This window comes from Sceloporus undulatus, chromosome 3 (genome assembly GCF_019175285.1).
Source record: "Sceloporus undulatus isolate JIND9_A2432 ecotype Alabama chromosome 3, SceUnd_v1.1, whole genome shotgun sequence".
NCBI classification, from domain to species: Eukaryota; Metazoa; Chordata; class Lepidosauria; order Squamata; family Phrynosomatidae; genus Sceloporus; species Sceloporus undulatus.
The window spans coordinates 8,339,397-8,360,658 of record NC_056524.1 but is presented as its reverse complement, the minus strand read 5'-3'; the positions used below and the strand labels follow the sequence as shown (position 1 = coordinate 8,360,658).

The following is a 21,262-nucleotide window of genomic DNA, read 5'->3' as shown; positions in this document are numbered from 1 at the left end:
TCCAAGATCTGCATTGGCTGCCTATTCGCTTCCGGGCACAATATAAGGTGTTGGTGATGACCTATAAAGCCCTAAATGGCTTGGGCCCAGGATACCTGAAGGACCGCCTCTCTCCGTACATTCCACCCCGCACCCTCAGAACATCTGGGCAGCAATTACTGAAGGTGCCAGGGGCTAGACTTACCTCTACCATGAGGAAGTCTTTCTCCATCGCTGCCCCGGCCCTTTGGAACACGCTGCCCACTGAGCTCCGCTCGGCCACCTCCCTGGCCCAATTTAGAAAGGATTTAAAAACCTTTCTATTTCAGATTGCATTCCCCCAATCAGAGTCCTAGTAGGCCTCCCCTCCTTCGTATTCTGCAAGAGGATTGGCTAACGGGGCTTTTATCTTCTTTTATTACATGGATGTGTAGTTAATTTAAGATGTTTATTGTAACCTGTGTTGTTTTTATGATGTAAACCGCCCTGATCTCAGGAAGGGCGGTATATAAATAAAAATTTTATTATTATTATTATTATTATTATTGTACATTCACTGGTAACTTCACGACTTGATTTCTGTAATGCGCTCTACATGGGGCTACCCTTGTGCCTAGTCTGGAAATTTCAACTAGTGCAAAATATGGCAGCCAGGCTGGTCGCTGGAAAAACTAGGAGTGACCTAATAACACCCATCTTAAAATCTCTTCACTAGCTGCCTATTAGTTCCCGGGCACAGTACAAGGTGTTGGTTATAACCTTTAAAGCCCTACATGGCTTGGGTCCAACCTATTTGAGGGATCGCCTGCTTCCATATAAACTGCCCCGCACCCTCAGGTCTTCTGGGAGGAATCTATTGCAGCCTTTAAAAACCAGACTAACTGCTACCTCCCAGAGGGCCTTCTCTGCAATTGCTCCCAAACTATGGAACGGTCTGCCAGACGAGATCCGTCAAATTGCCAGCTTAGACAGCTTTTTAAAAGCTGTCAAGCCAGATCTCTTCCGGCAAGCCTTTCCTGAATAAAAAGTGCCCGGCCACAGAATGATTGCCCCCCCGCATCATGTATCAGCCCACCGTTCTGTCCTCGATATGTGTGTGTGTGTATTTCTTTTTTAATAGATATTTTAAATGTAACATGTTTAATCCTGTTTTAAGGAGGGGGATTTGGGACACAATGTTGTAAATGTGGATTTTAATGTGCTGTGAACCACTTTGATTGTCTCATCACAGAAAAGCGGGATACAAATAAAAGTTTTATTATTTATTTATTTTTATTATTTTTAGTCTGGAGAAGATAAGGTTAAGATGTAATATGATAACCCTGTTTAAATATTTGAAGAGATGTCACATTGAGGATAAAGCAAGCTTGTTTTCTGCCGTTTCAGAGAATAGGACCCAGAACAATGGATGCAAGCTACAGGCAAAGGGATTCCAGCTCAACATTAGGAGGAACTTCATGACGGTAAGAGCTGTTTGGCAGTGGAACACACTCCCTTAGCAAGTGGTAGAGGCTGCTTCTTTTGATATTTTTAAACAGCAGCTGGATGGTTTTTTGTGGGTTTTTCGGGCTATGAGGCCATGTTCTGGAATAGTTTATTCCTGACGTTTCACCAGCAGCTGTGACTGGCATCTTCAGAGAATGCTGGCATTGAAGAGAGTGGAGTATATATACTGTTGGTTGAGAGGAACCAGTTTGCATATTAACCTGTGTATTGTTCTGCTGTTGAATGGCAAGGCCTCAGGATGTCTCAGGATCCATTGTCTGCTAGGAATCCCCCTCTCCCTGGATAGTTTTCATTTGCATTTGCTGAGTCTTGATTTTGGTGTTTTTCAGGACCGGTAGCCTAACTTTGTTTACTTTAAGAGTTTCTTCTTTCCTGTTGAAGTTGTCCAGGTGTTTATGGATTTCAATCGCTTCCCTGTGCATTCTGACCTGATAGTTGTTGGCAAAGGCTGGGTGGCCATCTATTGGGTGCTTTGATAGTGAGTTCCTGCATAGCAAGGAGTTGGACTGCATGGTCCCTTATCACACAAGGGACTTACCACTGCCCAAATGTTGCCGAAGCACCGAAGGTGGGATCATTCGTTGTGCTTCTCTAACGTAATTGAGGCTTCCCGCTTTCCTTCCGTTGTGGAATTGTGCATGGAGAAGCCTCGGAGAAGCCATTTTTTAATAACTGAAGATCCCATTATTAAAAAATGGCTTCTCTGAGGCTTCTCCGTGAATAATTCCACAACGGAAGGAAAGCGGGAAGTCTCAATGACGTTAGAGAAGCGCGACAGATGATCCCACCTCTGGCGCTTCAGCAATGTTTGGACAGCGGTAAGTTTCTTGTGTGATAAGGTCCTATTATTCCATGATTCTATGGCCTTTATGAGAGCCATATGTCTTTACGTAGTATAGTGGTTTGAGTGTTGGGCTATGACTTTGGAAACCAGGCTTCGATTCCCAGCTTGTCCATGAAAGACATTGGGCAAGTCACATGTGCTAAGCCTGTGAAGGCAACAGCAAACCCCGTTGAAGAAAGTTGCCTACCAAACCCCATTCTCGGGTAGCCGTAAGTCAGAAATGACTTGAGGGCACATAACAACAACAACAACAATGGCCTTTTTGCTACTGCAAAGCTAACCCAAGGCAGACATGGTTCAGATCACTCTCCCATCTGCACCTGAGTTTAGGAATGCATTGTTATTGATTCAAGATTCCACCCTATTGGTAATGTTCAAGCCACCTAGCCCTTAGAGAATTGTAAAATGGCATTGTATGTGTACTGACTTTGCATGAGCAAGAAAGGTCCATGTAGATCAGGCTCAGACTGCACCATAAGGCTGCTTCTTGTCTTGTTTTAGCTATACAGTGGATCCTTGTTATACGCTGGTGTGTGGTTCCAAGATCCCCCGTGTATAACAAAATCCGTGTATGCTCAAGTCCCATTAAATATAATGACATAGCAAAATTGTGTCCCTAATAAAAAATGGAACATCAAGGTAAATTTATACTTTTTTGGAACATTTTCAAACCGTGTATGCTTAAATCTGTGTATAAAAAGTCCGTGTATAAGAAGGGCCGACTGTATTCAGTGGTATCCTCAGTGTAAACAAAGGGTGGTTTCCCACAAATCTAGACAAATGTTCAAAACTTGAGCGAGGTTCATGTCAATGCAATAGCTCTTGGGAATCATTTTATTAGCAGAAATAGGATGTGATTTTCAAACCTAGCGATCCCCTCTTAAAAGAAACTGATCAAAGGAGAAATATTGATCTCCTTGACACCAACTGAAAATCCCACAGGACCAGAAACCAGTGACCTGTGTTGAAACCAAAGGGCCTCTGAAAGAGAGAAGTAGATTGCTACCTTTCCCCTTTTCCCGGAGAGATCTTGTCATTTCACATCACTTCACATCACAACTCCCCCCAAAGTGTTTTCTTTTGCTTTGATGGTTTATGAGAAGTCCTTCTCCCTGGCTGAAATGGAAGATACCTCTGATGGAAAAACTCCTATCTAGGAGGTGGCATTAAGACTTAAGATGCACTACACTGCAGAAGTAATGAGGCTTAACACCACTTTAACTGTCATGGTTCTGTTGGCTTGACTAAGGTGTTGTTGTTGTTGTTGTTGTTGTGTATCTTCATGTTGTTTATGACTTATGGCAACCCTAAGGCAAACCTATCATGAGGTTTTCTTGGCAAGATTTGTTCAGAGGAGGTTTGCCATTGCCTTTCCCTGAGGCTGAGAGAATGTCATTTGTCCATGGATAATTAGCCTTACCGTATCTTTTGAGTAGGATACAGAGTTGGATTCATGGTGACCAGCTGTCCTAACTAAAAAAGAGGACAAGGCATCACAAAATGTAAGACATGCAAGAAAAATGCAGGAGAATGCAAAATAAAATCTAAAGCACTCTCACAAATATAAATTCATCTTCCTTCATCATGCTCAAAATGGAGGACATTTTGGAATTCCACCTGGACAGAAGGTTGAAAAGTAGGGCATGTCTTGGAAAAGGAGGATGTCTGTTCGCCCTGGCTGGATTAAGCTCTGAACCTGGATAGGAAGGTACCACATAAAGCCTTTAACCAAAGGATCCACAGAAAAACAAAACTGCTTTCAGTTCAATTTATTCATAGTAATGCCTTTGACACATAAACTTTAATTCAAAGAAGCTTATTATACAGGCTTGAGAGTTACGCGAACAGGATGAAAATGTACATGAACAAACCTAATGTTTTCACTTTATTGCATGTGTGTCATTTCTTATCTCTAAAGAGAACAGAGTCTTTGTAACATCACAATTTCTGTGACTGAATGGATGTTCTTAGGGCAGGACAGTCCGTGTCAAAATTGTTGTTATTACCTTATTTGTGACACTGAACCTGAATACAGTTGTTGCAGTTAGAGCAGTTTGCAGAAAGCCAGTGAGACAGACTCAAAAATGGATTCAAAGATTTTAACCCAGAGAGTGACTTCATTTTGAATGGCATTGTTGTTGTTGTTGCTGTTCCTGTGTGTCTTCAAGTCATTTCTGACATAAGGCAACCATTAGGTGAACCTATCACAGGTTTTCTTGGCAATGATTTTTCAAAGATTTGCCATTGCCTTCCGCTAAGGATGAGAGAATGTGACTTGCCCAATGTCAACCAGTGGGTTTCCATGGCTGAGCAGGGATTTGAACCCTGGATTCCAGAGTTGCAGTCCAGCACTCAAACCACTAAGCCACATTGGCTCTGTTGAATGGCTAAGATACCCAGAAATGCTTGAAATACTTTTGCAGAGTTGATTACAATGGAATTCAGGGATTTGTAGTTTTGTGAGAGATTTTGCCTTCTCTGTCAGAGTGTTCTGGTGCCACAACAAACTGCAAACCCCAAGATTCAGTACAATGGAGCCATGACAGTCAAAGTGCATTAAATATACAGCAGCCATAGTTTGAATCTCCATCTGCAGAATTTGGAAACATTGGCCATAATCCTGTTGGGCAGCTACAAATGTGTAACCTAGAGTTACACGCTTATGACAGTTTTGTATTCAGGATCCCTACCTAGTCCTTAGTTTAGGGAATACATAGGGGCTATGAAAGTCTTGCAATCCCCTTTTAACAGACAGCAGCCACAGAATCCTGGAATTTGTAGTTTTGTGAGGCACCAGCACTCTTTGGTAGAATAGGATAGTAGGATCTTTGGTAGAATGGCGCTACAGCACTTAAAGTGGTGTCAAACTGCATTATTTCTACAGTGGAGAGTCACCCTTAGGTTAAAATTCTTTTAAAAGTCTGCCAACCAAAAAGAAAACAACAACAACAGACTAGAAACAACCTGGAAAAGCAGCTATGAAGGATCTTGATTAGATACTCATGTGTCAAGAAATATAATTAAATACCAAAGGCAGAATCAAGCACATCATATTATTTCTGATTCCTATGGACAGTTGTGAAAGCTGTCAGGAAGAAATGTTTGAAATTTGGTGCTGGATTTTGGAGATACTATGAATCACTAAAAAAGCAAATGAATGGATCCTAGAGTAAATCAAGCTTAAACCCTCACTATAAGCCAAGATGACGAAACAGTAGTTCTCATATGAGACTAATATGACTCACAGGGCCCCCTGTGGATACCAAAATCTGTGGATGTTCAAGTCCTATTGAATACAATGGATAGTAAAATGATGTCCCTTATATAAAATGGCAAAATTGAGGTTTCTTGATATATATATTTTTTAATATTTTCAAACCGTGGATGCTTGAATCTGTTAATAAAGAATCTCTGGATACGAAGGCTGGACTGTATGATGCCACTTCAAACTTCAACTGTCATGGTAGCATCCTATGGGCACCTGGGGTTTGTAATTGGGGAAAGCACATGATTTTTCAGCCTGGTAATCCTACATGCCCCTCCCTAAACTGGTGTAATGGTTTGAGCATTGGACTACAACTCTACAGACCAGGATCCAAATCCCCACTCAGCCATGGGGACGCACTGGATAACCATGCACAAGCTACAGTCTCTCAGCATCAGAGAAAGGCAATGCCAACCCCCCTCTGCACATATCTTGCCAAGAAAACCCAAGATAGGTTTGGTTTTGAGTAACCTTAAGCCAACAATGACTTGAAGGCACACAACAACACCTAAAATGCAAATCCCAGGATTCCATAGGAAGAAACTATGGTAGTTAGAGTAGAGTCACGGTGCTATAATGGTTTAGTGTGAAAGGGCCTCAGGTCTCCCAGATCCTAAGCCAACACCACAACACTATCCCACCCAGTTCCTGTCATGCTTATACAGTGGGCCCTTGGTATCTGCTTGGGTTTGGTTCCGGGACCCGCCATAGATACCAACTCTCCATGGTTGCTCAAGTCCCATTAAATAGAGTGGTGCAGTGAAATGGAGTTCCTTAAATAAAACAGCAAAATCAAGGTATGCTTTTTGGAATTTATAACTTTGTGGTATCCAGTCAGCCCTCCACATTTGCGGCTTTGACTTTTGTGGTTTTGATTACCTGCAGATTTGATTAATATGTTCTCTCTATGCATCTCTAGGCCCTCCAGAGAAATTCAGCTGGAAATTGACCATAGAGTTGTGCTGGAGGATCTAGAGATTACTAGAGAAAACACTTCTCAAGGCATTTCTAGGTCCTCCAACATGATTCTATGGCCAATCTTTGGCAGATGTTGACCACAGAGTTGTGCTAAAGCACCTTGAGATTCCTAGAGAGGTGACCTCTCAGATAAAAAAAAAAGTGTTTTTTATTTGTAGTTTTTCCACTTTCATGGAACCTCAGCGAATGTGGATGGTCTACTGTATTTGCAAATCATGGATGAGTGAATCTGTGGAGGGCCAACTGTATTCTCCATGTATCATGGATTTGCTTGAGATGGGAGTGCATTACCTAGCAAATCATCTATAGAATAGTTTGAAATGGTAAAATCCCAGGGTGGGGGAATCCTCCACATCTTCCAGGAAAATAAAAACACAGATTTCCCACAAATCCAATGTGTTGATGTAGGACAGAGTTACTACCATTGTATTTGTGGCTTCAGATAAGAGCTGAAGGGTCCAAAGCATTAAACAATCAGCTATCTTGAGTCTGGCAACCGTTTTACATTATATAAGCATGTAACGACATATTGGAACCATTATGTGTAGTTCTTTCCTACCAATAAATCAGAAATATTTAGTAAGAGGGAAAACACATCTCAGTATTTATGGGTGCCTGTTAACAGCCAGGCCTGTGCACATGGCAATGTTAAAAATGGTGCATTACTTTGCAAGGGAAAGTGAGGGGGGGTTAAAAATAGCTTTGCCTTAGAAAATAACACAAGAGGGAAACCTTGGCGGATTTGGTTTGATACAGCGTTATGAAACAGACGCACCAGCTGCAATTCGTTTGATGCAGTAGGCTCAAACGAATGGCTTGAAATAAAAAAGTGGAAAAGCAAACATCGTGCTGCAAAGCCCAAACTGTAACATGGATTTAGAATTATGTTATCTTCTGTTCTGCAATATGGCAGGGACGTCACGAATTTGGCGATAGCAGGGATTGCAGCGACAGGGGATTAAGAAATCGTTCAGATAGGGGACTCTTCTCCTCTCTTTTGCTTTCCGCAGATTTTCTTCTGCTTCTGATGATACAAGAATTAGTTTTGCTGCGTCGTATGGACCAGCTACAGAATGGCACCAACCGAGATAAAATATCCACAAGGGAAGTGAAATTATGTTTTCTGTCAAACCAGAACAAGTAGCAGGGCTGGGAAGCCTTTGTGTGTTCATACGCAACAACCTAAATCCTTACCTGTTCTGTGGCTGTCTGCTTCCTAATTTGAGAGAACAACATTAGGGATCAAGCTGTCTAATCTTAAAAGCCACAGGCAGGTGGTCAAATTTTTACCTGTGATGATATAGCCTGCAATCTCATGCCAAACATGTTTTCTTTGCCCCGCAGCCTCTCTTCTAACTAGCATGTGCCACCTTCTGAATAAATGGTTTGTGCTCTTCAGTCTTGGACCTTAGGTCTGGAAGATTGATATAACTATATCCGCACAGCAGAAATAATCAGGTTTGACGGCACTTTAACTGCTATGTCTCCATGCTGTGGAATTTTGGGAATTGTAATTTGTTGTGGCATTAGAGCTTTGCCCCTTCTAACATCATCCTATTGGCAGCACTAAGGTTTGTCCCTGGTCATATCACAGGAGGTTATCCCTGGGTCTTAGGGTTTGTCCCCAAAATTTCAGGGTTTTCTCCATTTTCACAGGGGGATCCATTCTGAATAGGGTTGCCATATCCTGCTTTTTGGCGGGACATTCCCAGTTTTTCAACCATTTGGAGTGTCCCGTCCCAGTTCCCAGTGGCAAGGCCTAGCTGTCATGCTAGGCCTTGCTGGGAGGAGGGCTTTGGGGCAGAGCGGGGCTTGGGGCTAGGCCCCAAAGGAGGAGGCTAAAGGGAATGCCACCCGAGTTTATCGGCCTGTAAAAGGAAGTCGTATCTCTGAGCAACAGTCAGAATGAACGACGGAAAGACAGACACAAGGCCCTGCCGTTTCCTTTCTGGAATGCTCCAATCCTGTGAGGTTTACACACAGAATAAAACGTGAATCTCTGTGTCTTTCTTTTTATTCAAATGAAAATCCACTTCCTAAGATGTATTTAGCTTGCCACGTTATCAACGGTCACTTGGAATGGAGCGCCGCGCGCCGCTAATGACGTCGCGCCCGCGAGTTTTAGAGTGTTGAGAAAAAGGGGCGGGGCTAGGGAAATAACCCTTTATTTCCCCCCTCCCTCCCAGTTTGTGTGTTTGCAAACGTCAACCAAATAATAATAATAATAATAATAATAATAATAATAATAATAATTGGATAGGTCTTTCTGTTGTAGCTTTATGTTATCAATCTCTTTCTGATTTCTATTGACCTTTTGGTGTAGAATCTCATTTTTTGTTTTAACTCATATAACTGTTCTTGTAACTTTTTAGTTTTCTGTATCAAAGCTTCTTTTTCTCTCTCTTTTTGACTAAATCTCTCATTTGTTTCATCTGACAAACCCTGTAGCTTGATAACATCGTCTTTATATCTATGTAGGAGCTCTTTATCACTAGTTGAGGACAGTGTCATCTTAGAAATCTTGGTCATATCACAGGAGGTTATCCCTGGGCCTTAGGGTTTGTCCCCAAAATCTCAGGGTTTGGAAAGTGTAATTAAAGAGTTCCTTGCGCAAGTCAGTAAAGCTTAGTCAACCATCCGTATTCATGGATTCCTTATCCACAGATTCAACCATCTATGGCTTGAATACACACACACACACACACACACACACAGAGTATAAATTCCAAATAGCAAACCTTGATTTTGCCATTGTACTATGCCATTGTATTTAGTGGGACTTGAGCATCCACAGATTTTGGTGTCCACAGGGAGTCCTGGAACAAAACCCCAGCAAATACCAAGGGACCACTGTACAGTATGCCCGTGTTACATGTGGGCACGCTATACGCGGCTTTGAGCACATGCACTTAAGCCGCGGAGAGCACACGGGGCACAAGGGGCGTCACGTCCCATTCAGATGAAAGGGCGCGCACCCATGGCGCGCGCGCACTGCTGCACTGCCACACACACGAGCCCCATTCAAATGAATGGGGCTCAAGCATAGGCAGAATTCACCTTATGCAGGGGCGTCCGGAACGGATCCTCCCCATAAAGCAAGGGTCCACTGTATATCCCACACTTTCCCAAATACAGTCTTTATATCTATGTAGGAGCTCTTTATCACTAGTTGAGGACAGTGTCATCTTAGAAATCTTATCCTGTACTTCTGAAATAATATTTTCTTTCTGATCTAACATTTTCCTTCATAGAAACAATTGTTTCTGTTTTTCCTTCCATAAGGCTTTGTAAGATCTGGTTTTCTACCTCCAGTTCATTTACTTCCCTTTTAAGTGTATTGGCTATTTTTTCTTGTCTCTTATACCTTTCTTCAGCCTCTAAGTCCGGGTACTTTTTAAATAGCCGCATGTGTCGATTTAAATCATTTCCAATGATACAATCTATTGGGATCGAATCATATATTGCAAATTTCCAACTTAATTCCTGACCTCGGAAGGAGATATTTACATTGGCAACTGGTACTGGAAATTCAGGGCCTCCTAAACCCTTTAAAATCATTTTCTCCTCTGGGCACATATCTTGAGGCTTTACCAAGTGTGATTTAGTTATACACACTTCTGCCCCCGAGTCCCGAAATCCCCACACACACGACTTATTTATTTGTATCAACTCTCTGTGTTCTTCTGTAGTTAGTTCGTGAGGTAAATTTGTTACGAATAAGCAGGATCTTGGAGAAGGCCCACTGTCAGAGTCTGTTACTGGTTTAACTGCCGTTTCTAAGGCAACTGCCTCCTCAGTCTGGTTTTGATGGCAACATTCTTTTACTGTTGGCTTGACTGACTTTATATAATAAGCCGATTTTATATTTGGCCTTTCTTCCTTATGAGTTAAGGTTGGACAATTGTATTTGATATGTCCCTAGACCAACTATCTTTTCTATATGGACCTGGGTCCTTTCTTCTGTATTTATCATTTGTCTTTTCGGCTTCAGGAGTTTGTTTGTGTTGCCACTGTTGAAAATCTTTATCTTTGTTAGCGTTTTCATTAGCTTTTTGCCAGTTTTTGTGAGTCCTTTTTTCATGTTCCAGAGGTTTTTCTTCAGTCTTTGTCCATTTCCTATCATCTTCTCTAATTAAAGCCAGTGTGTCTAACATCTTGGCTGCCTCAGCTACTGTTTTTGGTTGTTGATCTTGTACCAACCACCTGTATTCCTGAGGGATAACATTATAAAACTGTTCCAATCCTATTAAACTTTGTAATTCGTCTTTTGTGGTAATTTTTGATCCCTCAATCCAGCTTTTTAGTGGATAGTCTAATCTACATCCTAACTGGGTGTATGTTTTATCTGCTTTTCTTTTTGTTGCTCGAAATTCTATGGTGTTCTGGAGTTAGCCCAAATCTTTTGTTTTACCATTTCTTTAAATAAATTATAATTTTGGGCTTCACCTGCCCTCATCTCTGCATAAATCTCGGTCAGACCCCCACTAATTTGTGATCTGACATAACTCATCCGATTTTCTTCTTTTATTTTCAACTCCTCACATGTTCTTTCAAAATTGGTAAAGAAAGACTCAATATTATCTCCTTTGTAATGTCTTGGAAATCTTTTCATGTCAATGTGTACTCTGTTTACCTCAGCCAACATTTGGGTTGGTGTAGTTCTTTCCTCTAATCTCCTTAACTCTAGTTGTTGATCTATTTCAGCTTGTCTTAATGGGAGTCGTTCTAATTCAAAATTTTGTTCTGATTCTCTGGCTTTTATTCTGCCTAGTTCAATCTCTTTTTCCCCTTCAATTTTGGCCATCTCAAGTTTGATTTTCCAAATCTCTAAGCTGTCCTGATGTTCAGACATGGCAGGGTCAACACTAGCCACCAATTCTTCGCTAACCTCACTTTCTTCAGACATTTCTGTCATGGTTGGGGTTTTAATTTTTTTGGGAGGCATCTGTTTAGTATTTCCTTACAAATACCCTCAATTTTTACCTCAGGAAATACTATTATTTGTTTCTTTTGTCTTAACTTTGTATCGAGACACCACAGTATCAAGACAGTTTATATCAGTGATTCCTTACATTTACCACCGACGTTTACCTCAGGAATCACAAAGTATTTATTTATTTATTTATTTATTTATTTCTGAGTGTGCTAGTCTCCTACCAATACCTTCAACTTTTACCTCAGAGACTAGTCACTTTTATCAACTTAAAACTTATTTTCGGGTATCTGGTATTTCTACTCAGATCCCTATAACTTCAGTCTATATCTGGCCACCGGTTCTCTTTTTTTCGGGGCTTTTTTCTTTTTCTTTTTACAGTCCCCTACAATTTACCATTAACACTTTACCTCAGGGACTGATATCTATGTTCCTATCAAGCATAATCAGTATCCGGGCAATCTCTTACACCATACCCTTGACTATTACCTCAGAGATTAACCCTACCGATTTATGCTGTTTTAAACTGTTGAACTTTTACTTTTGAAAAGTTCAAATCAATTCCTGGGTTTCTGGTAACTTCGACTCAGAACCCTGTATGACCAACTGTGTTAATCACACTTTTCAACACTGGATTCCACGAATCCCGACCAAATTTTGTAACAATCTTTCTCTATGATGAGGTAACGAAATTACAGATCTCTAGCCTCAAATATATAGTTGGTATCGTGTTCAAAAACTCATCACTTAGGCCAAGCAGATTGATTGTAAATCAATAAAATAAGTTTATTTTAGAAACAGAACAGAATAAATGATTGTCAATAGTAAGCTATTGTAACTTGTCTCTTAATCAATTAATTACAGAGGTTTATAGAAGCTCTTATATCAGATGCGACCCTTTTCCTAAGCTTTAGACCTTCCCTTGGTCTAAAAGAATAAATTTACTCGTTTTAACACACTGTCCCCTCAGAGACTTCAAGACTATAGCCCTTCTAGGGACTAGTCTTTTCCCAGCCTCACTCAACCAACCCCCTTCAACTTCTCCCCCCCTTCTCAACTGCCTCCGAATCTTTTATAGCTCCAGCCGGCCTCTGATTGGTTCAGAGTCTCTGGCTCCTGATTGGCTGACTCAAGATTCCGAGCACCACAATTACCATGAAACTTTCCCTTTTAATTCTATTTATGCTTCCCAACATAAAAGAGATGAAAGATTGCATGTCTGTACAGAATTTAAGTCGGTCTAAGGTGGCAATAACTTTTGTTCTATTCTTGTTATGGTAGAAAGTCATGCAGTGATGTCTACAGTATCAATTACATGGTATGTTAAACATTTCTTGTATTATTAACTGAGGTCCAAAACAAACTGCAGAAATACTCCAGTTTGAGACCACTTTAACTGACCTGACTCAGTGCTAGGGAATCCTGGGAATTGTGGTTCATTGTAGCCCAAGCTCTCTGACTGAGACACAAAACTACAGTTCCCATAATTCCACAGTATTGAGCCCGTGGCAGTTAGTGTTCTCAAAGTGGATTATTTCTGCAGTGTGTTTTGGATTTGAGTTACCATATATAGGATGGATTTTCCTATAAAATACTATAGTCTAACATCTTCATCTAGTTCAAAGACCATTGGCTTTAGTAAATTATCTTTTCCAGTCATTCATACCCAATTATAGTTCCTATTTGTTCTTTGAAATATAGGCAAAATTTTGGTTAAATCAAAGCCTGAACTGAAGTACTGTAACAATAAAAGTATCCAAGTAAAACCTTCTTATCCAAGTCCATTCAGGAAGATAGTTACCCAATTCTTTGCAACACAAGCTTTAAGTTAAGGTCTTGTTTTCACTGAAATGTGAACTTTGTGTTAGAGGTGGAGCCCACATAACTGAATGCTATTCCACACAACCAAGTGAGTACAGAGAGCCCTTCCCATCTGTGAGGGCTTGGTTCCAGGGCCCCCCACAGATGGGAGAAACTGAGGAACTCAAACACATATTAATCAATGGGTGACAATGCACACCACCATTGGGTAATATGGAGCTGAGTAATCCACTGGAGCGCCAATCTGTAGATGGCTGGTTTTCTGTGGGCTCACTGTAAAGAAACCAACCCAAAACCTTCATACAGAAAACTAGATGCTGGAGAAGGCATGCATTAGTTTTCTATGCAGAATGTATTTTCCATATTGAGGAATATTCAAATTAAGTATGCCTTCTTTCAGTCTTCAGTGGTAACATCAGTATACAGATTTGCTCTGTAAGTGACAACTAGTTCTAAGACTAGCAAACTAAGGCACAATATTGGATATTCTCAAAGCACAGAGGTAAGCCAAGCAAGCTTCTTTTAATGTCACCATGTAAATGCCATCTCAGAACTGCTGTTGCAAAGTGTCTATCTTGGACTATTGGAAGCCACAGATTTCTTTTATACCCAAATGACTGGTCAGAAACTGATAATCACAAAATCCCCATGAGTACGCTTTGTGCCAATAAAATCAATACAACAAAACAAGTGATCTATTGCGCTGTTGAGAAGTCCAGTACTTTACCCATCTTTGGAATACAGAATTTTAAAAGCAACTGCACATAACATCAATTCGTATTATAACATCAAGTCACCACTTCAGAAGCAACAATTATCCCCCCCCCCCCCCCCCCGGCCCAGATTTCAAGCTTGTTCTGCAATGTTTTGCTGCTGTTTCTGTTGTAATTTTGACACCGGAAGTTCCAAGCCTGCCCATAACATGGGCTCAGCTTTCCTCATAGTGATCTCAATCTTTGTAGCTGTCATATTTACATAACTCCTTTTCACATCAATCACCTGGAAGAGAACATAAACATTTCATCTTAGCAAAATTCATACCAGATGAATGCTGCAAAATAGTGTCCCCCAACTTCTAGAACATGGCCACATAGCCACAAAAAATCTTTTTAAAAGTGTATGTTTTTAACATGGTTAATAGTCTTAATTCAGTTTTAATGTTGATTTTTTTTTGTTTTAATTGTAATCTTTTAAATGTATAAACCACCTTGAGTTCCAGTGCTGAGAAAAAACAAGATAATTAATGATGATGATTTATTTTATTTTATTTTAGTTTTTATTTTAGTTTTAGTTTTGGGGCTATGTCGCCACATTCTGGAAGAGTTTATTCCTGACGTTTCGCCAGCATTGTGACTGGCAGACATAGCCCAAAGCCCCAACATGGCCTGAAAACCCCACAAAAATCTATGGATTCTGGTTGTGAAAGCCTTCGTCTTCACATCTTAATGGTTACATACATTCTAAACAGATACACATAGGATGGTATCCTGTTCAGCAGCTGTAAGATCCTAAAATAGACTTACAGTCTCATAAATGCTGGGGATTTAATAATAATAATAATAATAATAATAATAATAATAATAATAATTTATTTTTATCCTGCCTCTCTGTATAGCACAATCGGGGCGGCATTTACTGTCACAACCTCCAAAACCTGCCTTTGCAGCCTGGCAGCACCCCAACCAAAACATTTCTGAACTGCTGGAGATTGAGATTGAGGTGTTGGGAAATTGCATCTACAATGTTCCCCCAGTTGCAGGGTGCCTTGAGATAAGCGGTTGTGGCATGACCCCAAGGAGTCTCTACAGCTGCCTGTTCTCAATGTGCCCTACAACTGAGAGAGTGCTGAAAACATCATTCACTAGTGCCCCAGGCTCCAGCACCTTGGAAATAGTTGGATCAAGATGCTGCCAGACCAAAAGATAGTTCTTTGGGAAGTGGCATCATCAGAGGTAAGTATGATGATGGAGCTCTGCCATTGTGTTGATGATTCATGATCTCCATACCCTCCAACTTTCCCAATCTGTCAGGGAACGTTCCAATTAATCCTCTCTTCCCACTTCTTAAGCTGTTTTTAAAATGTTTGATTCTCTTTCCTCCTACTACTTTCTCCCTTTGACCTCAGCTTATTTCAGCTGCTGCAAACTGAGTTCAGTGTGCAAAGTGGCATTCACACAATAAACTCTGCAGAGGGGAGAGGACAGAGAGGACAGAATCTTGCCCTTTCCAGAAAGCTCGGGAAAATCAAACTGCTGCAGCCTCTCCTAGCTTATATGCTCTTCCTCATTAATCACTTTTGTCATCTTGATCACACACTGCCATTGTTTGGCCACATGTGTCCCAGTTTCCATCTTTAGAATGGTGGAGGAGATGGGTGCAAACTACTTTTACATTTTGAACTCAGGGCCTGAACAGACAGGCCAAAATAAAGCTGCTTTGGGCCATTTTGGAAGTATGCTGTTCAAATGACACACCTATCTTAAGAGGCCAGAAGCTGTGCCAAAGTTGCGCTCCAGTCCTTTTTGTGGTGCAGCTTCCAGCCTCTTAGGACTCATGCATCATTTAAATAGCATACCTCCAAAGTGACCCAAAGCTTTATTTTGGCCTGTCTGTTTGGGCCCTCAGTTTGCAGCAAATGAAGAAAGTGCAGGACAAAGGAGGCAAATGGAGGAGGAAATGGAAACTAGGACATTTCAAAAGCAGCTGGGAAACAGGTAAAATGTCAGAAGAAAAACATAAGAAAATAATACTATACATGATATCACTGGCAAGGATTGTACATTAAAAAAAACTGGAGGAGAGAAGAGGGAGAATCATACTCCTCAGATGGATAAGGCAAGTACAAACAGCTGCAGCCTCTCCTAGTTTGTGTGTTCATTCTCATTAATAACCTTTATAATTTTGACCATACTGATATTGCTTGGCCATATGTATCAGTTTTCATCCGTGACATTTTGGCATGCCACTCACAATTTGTACCACTCACAATTGGAAACCACCGACAGTAGCTTTGGCTAAGCCACAATGGAGTTGAGATAAGGCAGGAGGGATCACATCTTACCAAATTTTCATTTTATCCACATGAAACAATGTGTAAATACATTTTGGCTGTGCATATGATATTGAAATTTAAAGGTATAATTTTATTTTTGCTAGTTGTGTATGCCATGACTGATCCCATTATCTCCAGCAGTGTACAGGAATTAAGATTTCTGAGTAACGTTAGTAAGAAAAAAGTTACTAAGGATTCTGTATGGTGTTGTATGGGAGGAGGTAAATGGAGAAGGGTGTGTGACACCATGTGCTACCATACCTGGTGACGCCAACCCTAGTGACGCCACTGCTGGACAGGGCATCTATACTTCTAATAGTTATGTAGAGAGATCTTGTAGCACCTTTGAGACTTACTAAAGAAAGACGTTGTCAGCATGAGTTTTCATAGATTTAAGTCTACTTCTTCAGATGCATTTGAGGAAGTAGACTGAAGTCAATGAAAACTCATGCTGACAACTTAATAATAATAATAATAATAATAATAATAATAATAATAATAAATTGTTTATTTATAAACCGCTTTTCCTATGATCAAAGCGGTGTACAGCATATAAAATAGGTACAATAGAATAAACACTTCTTTCTTTAGTCTCAAAGTTGCTACAAGATCTCTCTACATACTGATTCTACAGATTAGCACAGCTATGTTTTAATGTTTATGTTGAAGATTTATTTTAATCATGTGTCCCTTGCTATGCATCCAGGTAACAAGCAATAGCTGATGAATTCCCCTCTTCTACACAACCATTAAAGGTACAGGAGTTCTCCCAGATTTTACTTTGGCATCATAATCTTCTGGAGTTTTTTCCCTTTGTTTCTGCCCTGTTATTTTGTCCTGAACCCAGATCCTTCTAATGTTGACTCTTTCAGACATGTTGGTCCTATTCTGTCACTTGCCTTTCGATTCAGTTTTTCCAATTAATATTCCTCCAATCCCTTTAGCCAAAGTAACTGCACCCCTAAAGTAAAGAAATATGTTGATTTCATGATGTAGCTGTGAGTCCTGCTGTCATTTAAGGAGATGAAACAAAGATTACCTTTTATCCTCAAATGGCAAATAGCCCTAGAATTAAACCTACAAATTATATTCTTCAGACAATCCTGGCTCAGATGTTAAGTGAACAGGCTTGGTGTTTGTATTTCTTGTAATGGAAGGTTCTGCTTCCAATTTTAAGACTGGCAACAACATAATTTGCTGCATGAAGCGATTGGCCCAAGAAAGTTTAATTCCATTGTATTTTCTATTTCATGAAAATCAAAATCTGCTGCTGCTGCTGCTGTTGTTTAAACTGTGGAAACTGCAGTATATTTGTATGGGTAAGGATTGGCAAAGAAGAGAACTTCTGACATGTCCAGCGATGCTTTATTTAAGAGAATAAAAGGAAACATAAATGAGCGCATTATGTTTCTGAAACAATTCTGCAAAGAGATTTGGCTGGGCGAATATCGGCTTTCAAATAGGGGTGGAAATAGTTTCAAAAAGTCAAAACAAACCTTTTCACAGAGAAAATGTCCTTTCAGAGTTTGAATGACACAACTCTCTCTCTTTTATTGTGCTGTGCTTCCATCTGTTGGGCACATTTGAACAGTGCACCTCTGACATAATGGGACTTCAAGACACAGAACATTTTATACACCCACAGAGTTTATTTAAGGAGCGTGGTCTTAATCCACTAGCACACTGCACATTACTTGACTTTATGCATACTTAACAACACAGCAGAGACCCTAAGAAACCGTGTTAGTGAATTGCAACAATGCATAATGGAATGGAGACTGCAGTCAAGAAATAAGAATAAGAATAGGATTGGAAACGGCAACAATGTAAGAACTAGACAAAAACCTAAAGAGTAAAGATATTGAACTGAGCACTACAGTTAGAATCATCCAGTTCATTGTATTCCCCATCACCATGTAGGGATGTGAGAGATGGACAGTGAAGAAAGCAGATAGGAAGAAAATTAATTCCTTTGAGATGAGATGCTGGAGAAGAGTACTGAGAATACCATGGACAACCAAAAGGACAAACAAATGTGTCCTTGAACAGATTAAGCCTGAACTCTTGCCAGAAGCCAAAATGATTAAATTGAGGTTGTCATACATTGGCCACACCATGAGAAGGCATGACTTACTGGACAAGACAATAATGCTAGGATATGTAAAGGGCAGCAAAAAGAGAGGCAAACCACATGCCAGATGGTTAGACTCAATCAGGGAGGCCATGGGCCTGAATCTAGAAGACCTAAGTAGAGCAGTGGATGATTGGCGAGGGGGGGGTGTTGGAGATGTCTGATACACAGGGTCACCATTACTTCAGCTTGACTTAAGGGCTAACAACAACAATGTACTGGCGAGAGTGGCTCAAGGCACATTGGTCTCTAGTGATGCACCAGCACTCACTCACCAGAGTTGTCATGTCCCTTGATCCCACTGTACCTTGGTCGCAATGTCCATCAGTCACTTTGTTGTCTTCCCTGCATAGTATTGTAATAGCAGCCCTTTAGTGGATACGTATGCTATGGAACTGCCAAATTCTAATCCCCACAGATGTAAGTACCCAACAGGATACTGGCTGTTTTTTCTTAACTGTGACATGTTTTGTGTACAGACACATACTCTAGGTTTGTCACCATTTTTAATGGCCATTTTTGATTACTATTAACTAGGTGGCCTTGTTGCCCCCATTCAACTCTAAGAGGTGACTTCTCAGCAGTGCATGCAAAAGGGGACCACAAACTGAAGATGAGTCAGCAGTGTGATGCAGTAGCTAGAAAAGCCAATGTGATGCCACTCTGCATCAATAGGAATATAGTGTCTAGATTGAGAAAGTAATAGCGGCACTTTATTGTGTCCACCTGGAATACTGTGTCCAGGTCTGGACTAGAGCATGTTGAGAGCATGTTGGTGAAAGGTCTGGAAACAATGCCCTAGAGGAGGGACTTAGGGAACAGAGTATGTTTATCCTGGGGAAGAGAAAGTTAATAGGTGACCTGATAACCATGTTTAAATATTCAAAAGAGTTTCAGGTGGAAGAAAGAGTAAACTGGGTTTCTGCTTCTCCAGAGACAAGTCATGGAGCAGTGGATTCAAATTACATCAAAAGAAATTCCATCTGGACATTAGGAAGAACTTTCCAATGATAAGGTCTTTTTGACAATAGAAGATGCTGTCTTGGAGAGTGGTGAAGTCTCTTTCTTTGGAGGTTTTTAAACAGAGGCTGAATGACCATCTGTCGGGAGTGCTTTGATTTTGTGTTCCTGCATGACAGGGGGGTTGGACTTGATGACCCTTGGAGTCTCTTCCAATTCTATGATTCTATGATTTTATTATTCTAGTTGATTCACCACTCAACAACAGATCAAACGGCTCTTTCTCTGTTGTTGTGTGCCTTCAAGTTATTTCTGACTGATGGCAACCCTAAATTGAATCTATCATGGGGTTTCTTGACAAGTTTCTTCAGAGGGGGTTTTGCTATTGCCATCCTCTGAAGCTGAGAAAGTGTAACTTGCTGAAGGTCACCCAGTGGGTTTCCATGGCTGAGCAAGGATTCGAAACCTGTTCTCCAGCATCATAGTCCAATGCTCAAATCTCTCCACCATGCTAGCTCACAGCTCTACTCTAGATGGGACTACAATCCAGGATTCATAACTGATTGCTGTTAGAGTCCCTAGAGTCTAGACCAACCTGTCTCAGTCTTTTTACCCTGGAGGAAACTTTGAAATAATTTTCAAGACTTAGGGAACCCCTGCATAAAAATTATTATATCTCTGGCCCAAAGAAAATGTTTGTACATGTTGTTTTCAATTACGATTTCTCATGGAACACCCAGAACCCTCTCAGAGAACCCTAGACTTCCAGGGAACTCTTGTTGGAAAAGCCTATTTGAAATTGGCAGTGTTGCCGACAACTCACAAAAGAGTTCCACAATCACTGTCTTACTTCTCTTATGGCATGTGTGAGATCAAGAAGAACTGTAACATTACTTCAAAACAAACCTTTTAGTTACTTACCAAGGGGGGTGGATAGACACTTGTCCATCCATCATAACTTTCTTTCGTTCTGTCTTCATCTCTATAGATGGAAGAAGATACTTCTCACCCTACATTCAGCTGATGGAAGGTTGATTTATCCTCCGACTCAATGCCATCCCTCCTTCCCCCTCCCTCCATCTACTCTCTGGTGGTACCTTGCTGCTGATCAATAGCCCCATTGTTTCCTTCACTTTCTGGAAGGCATAAAGCACCCTGTGTAGGTTTTGTTGCTAACAGACCCATTTTGGGTATTAGCAACATGGCACTCCAAGGAGCTGGCAGAAAGCATATGACGTACGGCTGCCATACCTCTTACAGTAATTCAGTCCTAAATATAACACTTTCTGATTACTGGTGTCATTAGCTGCACAATGCGGGCAAGGCCATGCAGTGTGTACCTTTCACGAACCATACGCAGGGCTGAATGCTGGCAATCTAATGCACTCGGCTAGTTCCTCGGGTTAATCAATAACAGGGTAAAAGCAAGGGCCATTTTCAGTGCTCACATTTGCTGGTTCCCCCTCCCTGTTTCTTCTTCAAGGAAACAAGTCATACAAAGTGATGTTTCCATTCCACACACACACACACATTCACACACACCTGTGGTCTGCACACACACCAAGCTGGCTTTTAGGTTTGCGGAGTGTTCAAAAGCAATGCTTCCTGATCTGTCAAATGTCAGGGACTGGCAATGTTGTCCCCTAATATGCCAGGGACTGGTATCATGTTTCTTCCAGTTGGCTGCAATTGTTTTGTTTTTCCTGTCCTAGAAACTTACAGCAATGATTCCCAAATTTTGGTCCTCCAGGTGTTTTGGGCTCCCAGAAGCCCCAGCCAGCTTGGACAACAGT

The 21,262-nt window shown here is 40.9% G+C and overlaps 1 long non-coding RNA gene across 1 annotated transcript; it reads right to left on the bottom strand.

Moving 5' to 3' along the window:
- Positions 1-12,659: 12,659 nt before the first annotated feature.
- LOC121924740 lies at positions 12,660-20,776 on the bottom strand. The gene is made up of 3 exons (XR_006102705.1): positions 20,721-20,776; positions 20,391-20,451; positions 12,660-14,325 (listed from the first exon to the last, which is right to left on the bottom strand). It is a non-coding gene; the product is annotated as an uncharacterized LOC121924740 (long non-coding RNA).
- Between the last annotated feature and the right edge of the window lie 486 nt (positions 20,777-21,262).